This window comes from Salvelinus sp. IW2-2015, unplaced genomic scaffold (assembly GCF_002910315.2).
Source record: "Salvelinus sp. IW2-2015 unplaced genomic scaffold, ASM291031v2 Un_scaffold1192, whole genome shotgun sequence".
NCBI lineage: Eukaryota > Metazoa > Chordata > Actinopteri > Salmoniformes > Salmonidae > Salvelinus > Salvelinus sp. IW2-2015.
The window spans coordinates 374,771-382,726 of record NW_019942770.1 but is presented as its reverse complement, the minus strand read 5'-3'; the positions used below and the strand labels follow the sequence as shown (position 1 = coordinate 382,726).

General features: G+C 39.9%; 1 long non-coding RNA gene across 1 annotated transcript; it reads right to left on the bottom strand.

The window, feature by feature from the left end:
- Nucleotides 1-2,652: 2,652 nt before the first annotated feature.
- Nucleotides 2,653-6,096, bottom strand: LOC139024210 (uncharacterized). The gene is made up of 2 exons (XR_011475499.1): nucleotides 5,931-6,096; nucleotides 2,653-4,391 (listed from the first exon to the last, which is right to left on the bottom strand). It is a non-coding gene; the product is annotated as an uncharacterized lncRNA (long non-coding RNA).
- Between the last annotated feature and the right edge of the window lie 1,860 nt (nucleotides 6,097-7,956).

The following is a 7,956-nucleotide window of genomic DNA, read 5'->3' as shown; positions in this document are numbered from 1 at the left end:
CAGACATTCCAGTTCTCTCACGTTAGAACAGAAAGGGTTGGGCTGTAAACTTCTGTCCTAAGAGCACACAGACATTCCAGTCTCTCACGGTTAGAGAACAGAAGGGGTTGTGGCGTAAACTCTTCCTAAGGCACATAGACATTCCAGTCTCTCACGGTCAGAGAACAGAAGGGAGTGGGACTTTAAACTCTTTCCAAGGCACACAGACATTCCCAGTCTCTCACGTCAGAGACAGAAACCCCATCAATCCCTCTATACCTCTCCCCCTCTCTGTAGAACTGTGATCCACTATAACCTGTCACGACAAGGAATAAGACGCTATTTCAAAGCATGTAATGTTTGCCTAAGTACATCCAAGTGGGGACAATAAACACACTAGTACTCAATAGAGTACATGTAATATTTGCACGAGTACAATGAAATTACTAGTTGTTACACAGGATGTATCTAGTTCAAATGAAGTGTGTCTTGAGGGGTGAAGTTACTTTGTAATTATAGTGTACCTACAAAGTACTTTACAGATCCTGACAGTATAATCGTCAGCTTCTGAAAATGCCATCGACATCATTTTTCAGAGTAGTTGAAAACCGTGGACATAGCAACCCTGCTTGCCCTCCTAAACATTGCTTCTTTTTTTTATATATATATTTTTAAACTTTGGCAAAGGGAGTCCACTCTAAATATTTTAGTTTTGAGAAAAGAAAAGTGTATTGAGTGGTCAAATGGTTCATGAGAACTTCTTCAGAATGTTCCATCTCGCTCCAAACTCTCCCCCTGCCAGCCACTGAGCTTCCTGTCCACACCATATTTGGCGGGGACAGGAAACTCCAACCAGATGCTTGACATTTATACTTCCGGTGAAACATCTGGGTCATTTGTTCTACAGTGCATTCGGAAAGTAATTCAAACCCCTTTCACTTTTTTACATTACAGACTTATTCTGAAATGGATTAAATGTTGTAATTTTCCTCATCAGTCTACACACAATACAAAATAATGACAAAGCGAAAAACAGKTATTTAGACATTTTTTTTTTGTTGCAAATGCCTTCAAAATTAAACTCCCTCTGATGGGAAAATGTGCATATGTGCAGATTTTAGAATATTTGCATGAAAATATGTTGCCACGTGTATGGAAACTTAGCTACAGCCACCCTAAAGACTCTGGCAAGTGTGCTAGTCCAGTGTCACTTTGATTATACCTGCACATCATGATTCACCAGCAGTCCCAAACATCTAAAKAATAAGCTACCAGCCAAAACAAGCTGGTAAGAATTGTACTTAAACTCCCCCCCCTCACACCCATCTGGAGGTCGAGCATTTTAAGCAGCTAGGCTGGCTATCTGTGGGAAAAAAATGCATCTTGGTCTGGTCCACAGAACTAGCATGGACTCAGCCCCCAGATACCTATCCAACTTTTTTAAACATTTCTTACCAGAGCCAGAGACTCTAATATTCACCGTTTTTTTTTTAAATATGAGTCTTACTGGTAAGAACAGATGTGTATATACTGGATACCGGCGCTGTTGAGTGGAACAAACTACCACAGAAACTCCAAGCCATACCAACCATAACCACTTTTAAAAAGAATGTAAAAAGCTGGCTAATGTGTGAACAGTAGAAATGTTATTTTTGTGCATCTCTGTAATGTGTCATCCTGTAATGTGTCTGTCTCTGTAATTGTCTCTCTGTCTCTCTAATGTGTGCCTCTGTAAATCGTCTCTGTAATGTGTCTCTGTCTCTGTAATCGTGTCTCTGTCTCTGTAATGTGTCTGTCTTCTTTAAGTGTCTGTCTTGTGTCTCTGTCTCTGTAATGTGTCTGTATCTCTGTAATGTGTCTCTGTCTCGTGTAATGTGTCTGCTCTTGTAAGGTCTCTTCTCGTAAGTGTCTCTGTCTCTTTAATGTGTCTCTGTCTCTGTAAGTGCTCTGTCGTAATGTGTCTGGTATCCTGTAATGTGTCTCTGTCTCGTAATGTATCTCGAATGTGTCTCTGTACTGTAATGTGTCTGTCTCTGTAATGTGTCTGATCTCTTAATGTGTCTCTGCTCTGTAATGTGTCTGTCTCTAGTTGTCTCTGTAATGTGCTCTGTCCTCTGTAATGTGTCTCTGTTCTGTAATGTGTCTCTGTCTCTGTAATGTGTCTCTGTCTCTGTCAATGTGTCTGTGTCTCTGTAATGGCGTTCTGTTCTCTGTAAATGTGTCTCTGTCTCTGTAATGTGTCGCTGTTTCGTAATGTGTCTCGTCTCTGTAATTCTCGTCTCTTATGTCTCTGTCCTGTAATGTGTCTCTGTCCTGTAATGTTCTCTGTCTCTGAATTGTTGTCTCTGTCTCGTAATGTTACTCTGTTTCTGTAATGTGTCTGTCTCTGTAATGTGTCTCTGTCTCTGTAATGTGTCTCTGTCTCTGTAATGTGTCTCTGTCTCTGTAATGTCTCTGTCTCTGTAATGTGTCTCTGTCTCTGTAATGTGTCTCTGTCTCTGTAACGTGTCTCTGTCTCTGTAATGTGTCTGTATGTCATTGTATATGTATTTATGTCAACAATGGAAATATGTCCACAACTTTATCATGCGATCCCAGTCACTTGAAAAAAGTATTTGTTGTGTGTGTGTGCATTTTTTTTTTTTACTGACAAATACAATTAATCAGTCAATCCAAACTGTACAGTAGCCATTTTATTTGATTTTATTAGGATCTCTTTTAGTCCCCATTTGGACTAATCTTCCAAGAGTCCTTAAACATTCAAATACAATTTATAATACGAACACATTTTCACATGTAACATACTATTACAAACATTCATAATATACTAACATAATGACCCAATAAATACTCAATCTAAAAAATATTGATTCTTCATCTACTATAGTCCCACAACATTTCTATGTATTATATTTAAATCGTTTTAAAATAATGTTTAAATGTATATATTGAAAGGTTTCTGGTTTGCTCAGTTAATTTATTCCATTTCTTTATTGCTYTAAATCGAAATGTTATATTGCCTATTTCTCTTTTCTGTCTGGATAACACATAGATGGTGGACAATCTATTCCTAGTATTTACTGAATGTCTGTCTCTTACCAACTGAATACCGTTGTGAATAGAACTTGGCCGTTTTAAATGATGTATATTATGAAATAAAATAAGCATGTTTTTTTTTCTCCAATTATCTTATCGATTGATGACCAACTAAGAACACTGCGCATGACTACAACAGAAGAACCAGATCTCCACCCTAAAACAACCCTTGCTGCTTTGTTCTGTGCATTCTGCCATTTGATGAATGGAAAGAGACACCTGTTACAAAAACACCAACAACTTGAATGACATTCTGAGATTGCCAAGCCTTTGATCCTGTGTAAGCCTACAAGGTAGGGAGGGATGTATTTTCTGTTTGTCAAGATTTACATCGTTTTCAATACCACCATAGACTTGGGTACTGAAGCGCACAAAGCCGGCAGGCTTTTTTTATTGGTTGTTGCATATATTTTATAATCTAAATATGGCATCAGAATGTTGAAAATCAGATTTCCCCCTTAGTTGCTCGTTGTCTGCAGACGGCTCTGTGACGTAGGCCTACCGAAACAGGCAGGGAGAGCGAGCTCGTCGGTGGTGTGTCGGGAAAACCCCCAACCTTCTGGCTCATAGCCCTGCGTTGCAACGACTGTACCACAAATGCATGTTTAAGTGGCAACGTCGTGTTTATAAACGTCAACCCCGTTTATAAACAGAGGGCCGTTATTGTTATTTGTCGTSGTAAATTCTATGAGGTGGGCGGAGCACATATTTTTGCGGGACAAGGGGAGGGTCATGTGAAAAAAATTAATCATGTTGCATTTTTTTGAGGGACAACAGGCGCATGTTAGCACCAGGTGTAAACGGGGCTGTAGAGTTCTTTTATAGGGAATATGATGCCATTTTGTACCAACCTTTCATCCTGACCTGACTGACTGATATTGTCCCTGCTGTTTTAGGAATCTTTTCAATCGGTTGTAATTCTGATACCTGGTGGTTAAATGAGGTAACATGTAGACCTGCCCATGTAATGGTGATGTTGACTTCTTTATGAAAATCACTATCTTCAGACAACAGTGGTCGGATTTGAAAGACATTTCTTACCAAAAAAACACATTAAATACAGGTACACATAAAAACAAAATTATAACTTATTTGAGATATTTCAATAAATAGCCTCAATTTGATATGGGAARACATTGTGGTCAATATACGGTTATGGAATTGTTGGGACAGCAAAACAAGACGAGGTTGGTGGTGATGATGATGGTAATTATGATGCTGATGAAGATGATGATGGTGGGGATGACGAAGACGGGGCTCAAACTGAGTTCTCCGAGCCACCGTAGGTCTTGTAGAGAAGGGGCTGTTTTTTACACCTAGAATGAGAGAGAGAAAAGGAGGTCGAGACAGAAAATTTAAATTGAGATAAACGATAGAAATCCCAGTATTACATCTTACACATATTTTAATGTTAGAGACTGTGTGAGGTTTGTTTCTGCATTTTCCAAAAGACAGTTCTGTCTCAACTTGCTCTGCTTCTATGTCCTCATATTGTCTAGAAGAGACATACCTCTCTGATTTAAAGGAAGGAATTATGTCAGCTCTGTTCATGATATTTCTATGTTCTGTATGTCAGGGGTGTCATGCATATTATTATTATTATGAGGTGAGAGAAGTGCATGAGGATGGATGGGAGGTGGTCCATAGGGGGTTGACGTGATGTACAGAGTCATATCGACCGTAGGGGGTTGACGTGATGTACAGAGTCACATCGACCGTAGGGGGTTGAAGTGATGTACAGAGTCATATCGACCGTAGGGGGTGGACGTGATGTACAGAGTCACATTGACCGTAGGGGGTAACAACCGTAGGTGGTTGTTACGAGGTAATTGAGGTAGATATGTAGATATAGGTAGGGCTAAAGTGACTAGGCAACAGAATAGATCAACAGTAGCAGCAGCGTATGTGACGAGTCAAAAGAGTGAGTGGGAAAAGAGTCAGACAGATCAACAGACATGATGCCTAGTTCTATGTCAACAGGTGATCCATGCATACCTATTTACCTGTTCAATTGGCATTTTAATTAATGATGCACATTGATTTATTTATAACTTTTATGCCTTAGGAGTTTAGTACAATTGTTACACTGCTATATGGTCATGTATTAGCTAGAAGTCTTCTAAAGTCTAGATATAGAAGTCTAATAGAAGTTAGGTTTATATAGAAGTTTAGAAGTATAGAAGTCTAGTATAGAAGTCTAGTATAGAAGTCTAGTATGAGAAGTTTAGATTAGAACTAGAAGTCAATATAGAAGTCTAGAAGTTTATTAGAAGTCTAGAAGTCTAGATATGAGAGTCTAGAAGTTGATATAAGTCTAGAAGTCTAGAAGTCTTAGATATAGTACTAAGTCTAGATATAGAAGTCTAGACTAGATATAAGTCTAGAGCTAGATATAGAGTCTAGAAGTCTAGAAGTCTGATATAGAAGTCTGAGTCTAGATTATAAAGTCTAGAAGTCTAGAGTCTAGAGTATAGAAGTCTAGATAGAAGTATAGAGTCTAGAGTCTAGATATGAAGTTATAGAAGTCTGAGATTAGATATAGAAGTCTAGGAGTCTAGATATAGAAGTCAGAGTGTATAAAGTTGAAGTCTAGTATATATCATATAAGTCTAAGAACTTGCCAGGCACTGCCAGGTAAGATAGTTAGATAAGCTACTCTAACTTGATTGTTGAGCCTGAATGGCTTGGTATCTAGTTATGGTTTGTAAGATTGGAACCTGTCTAGCTGGCAGCTAAACCAATTCTTGAAATGATAAGGGGTTAGTATTACAGACAAATACCGAAAACAACAATTCATCAAGAAGGAATCTATAGGATTCATAGAGGGCTTTGATCAAATAATTTTACAAACATACCTCCTGCGAGTCCGTACGTGCATTTGTGCCCCTACGGCATGACGCGTCTGCTCACTCTGCTCTACGTAACTGTTGACGCCGTGTACTCCACAAATCTTCATTATCTTTCCGTCTCTCTTTGTCTGTCTTCCCCCGTCTCTGTAGTAGCCCCTGACAGGTGTGTGTGTGTGTGTTTACTGTGAGTTGCTTACCTCTTATGCAGCAGTAGAGACCGACAGCGGCGCACACTAACATGCCCACACCACGCGATGGCATCACCTCTCTGTTGTTGCTAACTTGACAGCGTCGCCTGGTGACCACAGACAGCGAGCGCCGCTATAGAGAGCATACACCCTAACAAAGAGAAGAAGTGTGACGAGCCAATTGTTGAATACTGTATGTGTGTGTGCGTGGGTGATGTTGTGGGTGGTCTGGTTGTGTGTGTGGTGTTGTGTGTTGTGGTGTGTGGTGTTAGTGTGTTTTCCTGGTGATTGTGTTTGTTGTTGTGTGGGTGGCTCTGTGTGTGGTGTTGTGTGTTGTGTTGTGGTGTGTGTGTGTGTTGGATGTGTCGTGCTGTGGTGTGCTGCTTGTGTGTGTGTCTGCCGGTCGGTTGCGTTTTAAGATGACGGGATAATTTTAGTTAAATAGATGCTTTTCTATGACATCATAATGGATGACTGTCATTCATATTCCATTCACCCAGTTTAATGTAACAGTGATACTCACATTTTCCTATACCCATCACGAGGTTGCTACAACCTAGCCTATGAATGAAAGTTTACAACAGGTGCACACAGGTCGAGATGTTGAGGTGACAGGCAGTGACATTCAATACCGCCTTGCACACTCTTGCCTGCATCTAGCTGATCATTAGTCAAACAGTTGCCAACGAGAGTTTCTATTGGACAAATTCAGGTATGTTTAAGAAAAGTTTTTCAACAGAATCGGTGGAATGAAAACACCTCTGATCACGCGTAAACACAGTTCACTTTCGTAGCAGCCACGTTGTATTCCTTCTCGCATCTATGCGCTCTCCTCCTCTCACCTTTTCCCTTCTCTTATGGACTTCAATGCACAACACATCAACTGTCACATCGACCGATGCACAACTGTATGTGACCAGGCGGAAAAAAAACTTTCCAAGCCAAACCATATCATAACTGCCTACGTCGTTGTCACCATATTAGCTAAAGTAACATCATAGTCAACATAGCTAATAGAACTAACGCGTTAGTAAACCTGCTACAATCATGCAGTAACGTTCGTGTATAGTCAGTCAGCAGTTACACTGATGGGCCCCGGTGGCAATAAATTTGTAAAACCAAAAGCTTACCTTGACTTGGAAGATTTCCAGTGTTGTTGGATAGTCACAGCCAGCTAGCTAACATAGCATCCCTCTGTTTGAGCAGGGTGTTTGAGGTTGCTAAACTAGCTAGCTGCATTTGCTAGCTAAGTAAGTGAAACTGCTTCTCCTTCATTTTTGTAGAAATTAATTTGTTCAAAACTGTTCAACTACTGTCTTTAAGTCAACTACTCACCACATTTTAAACACTGCAGTGCTAGCTAGCTGTAGCTTATGATTTCAGTACTATATTAATTCTCTGATCCTTTGATTGGGTGGACAACATGTCAGTTCATGCTGTAAGAGCTCTGATGGGTTGGAGAACATCCTCCGGAAGTTGTCATAATTACTGTTTAAGTCTATTGTAGGGGGTGAGAACCATGAGCCTCCTAGGTTTTATATTGAAGTCAATGTACCCAGAGGAGGACGAAAGCTAGCTGTCCTCCGGCTACACCATGGTACTACCCTACAGAGTGCTGTTGAGATTATTGTAGACCTTCTTTGCAAAATAGCGCGTTTTAATAAATTATTTTGTGACGTGAATATATTTAGTATAGTTTTATATAAAAAGGGTCACTTTTTTAAAATGTAAAAATAATTGTTTGCATGAAATTCACTGAGGAGTAAGGTCCTCCCTTTCCTCCTCTGATGAGCCTCCACTGGTGTGTGTGTGTGTGTGTGTGTGTGTGTGTGTGTGTGTGTGTG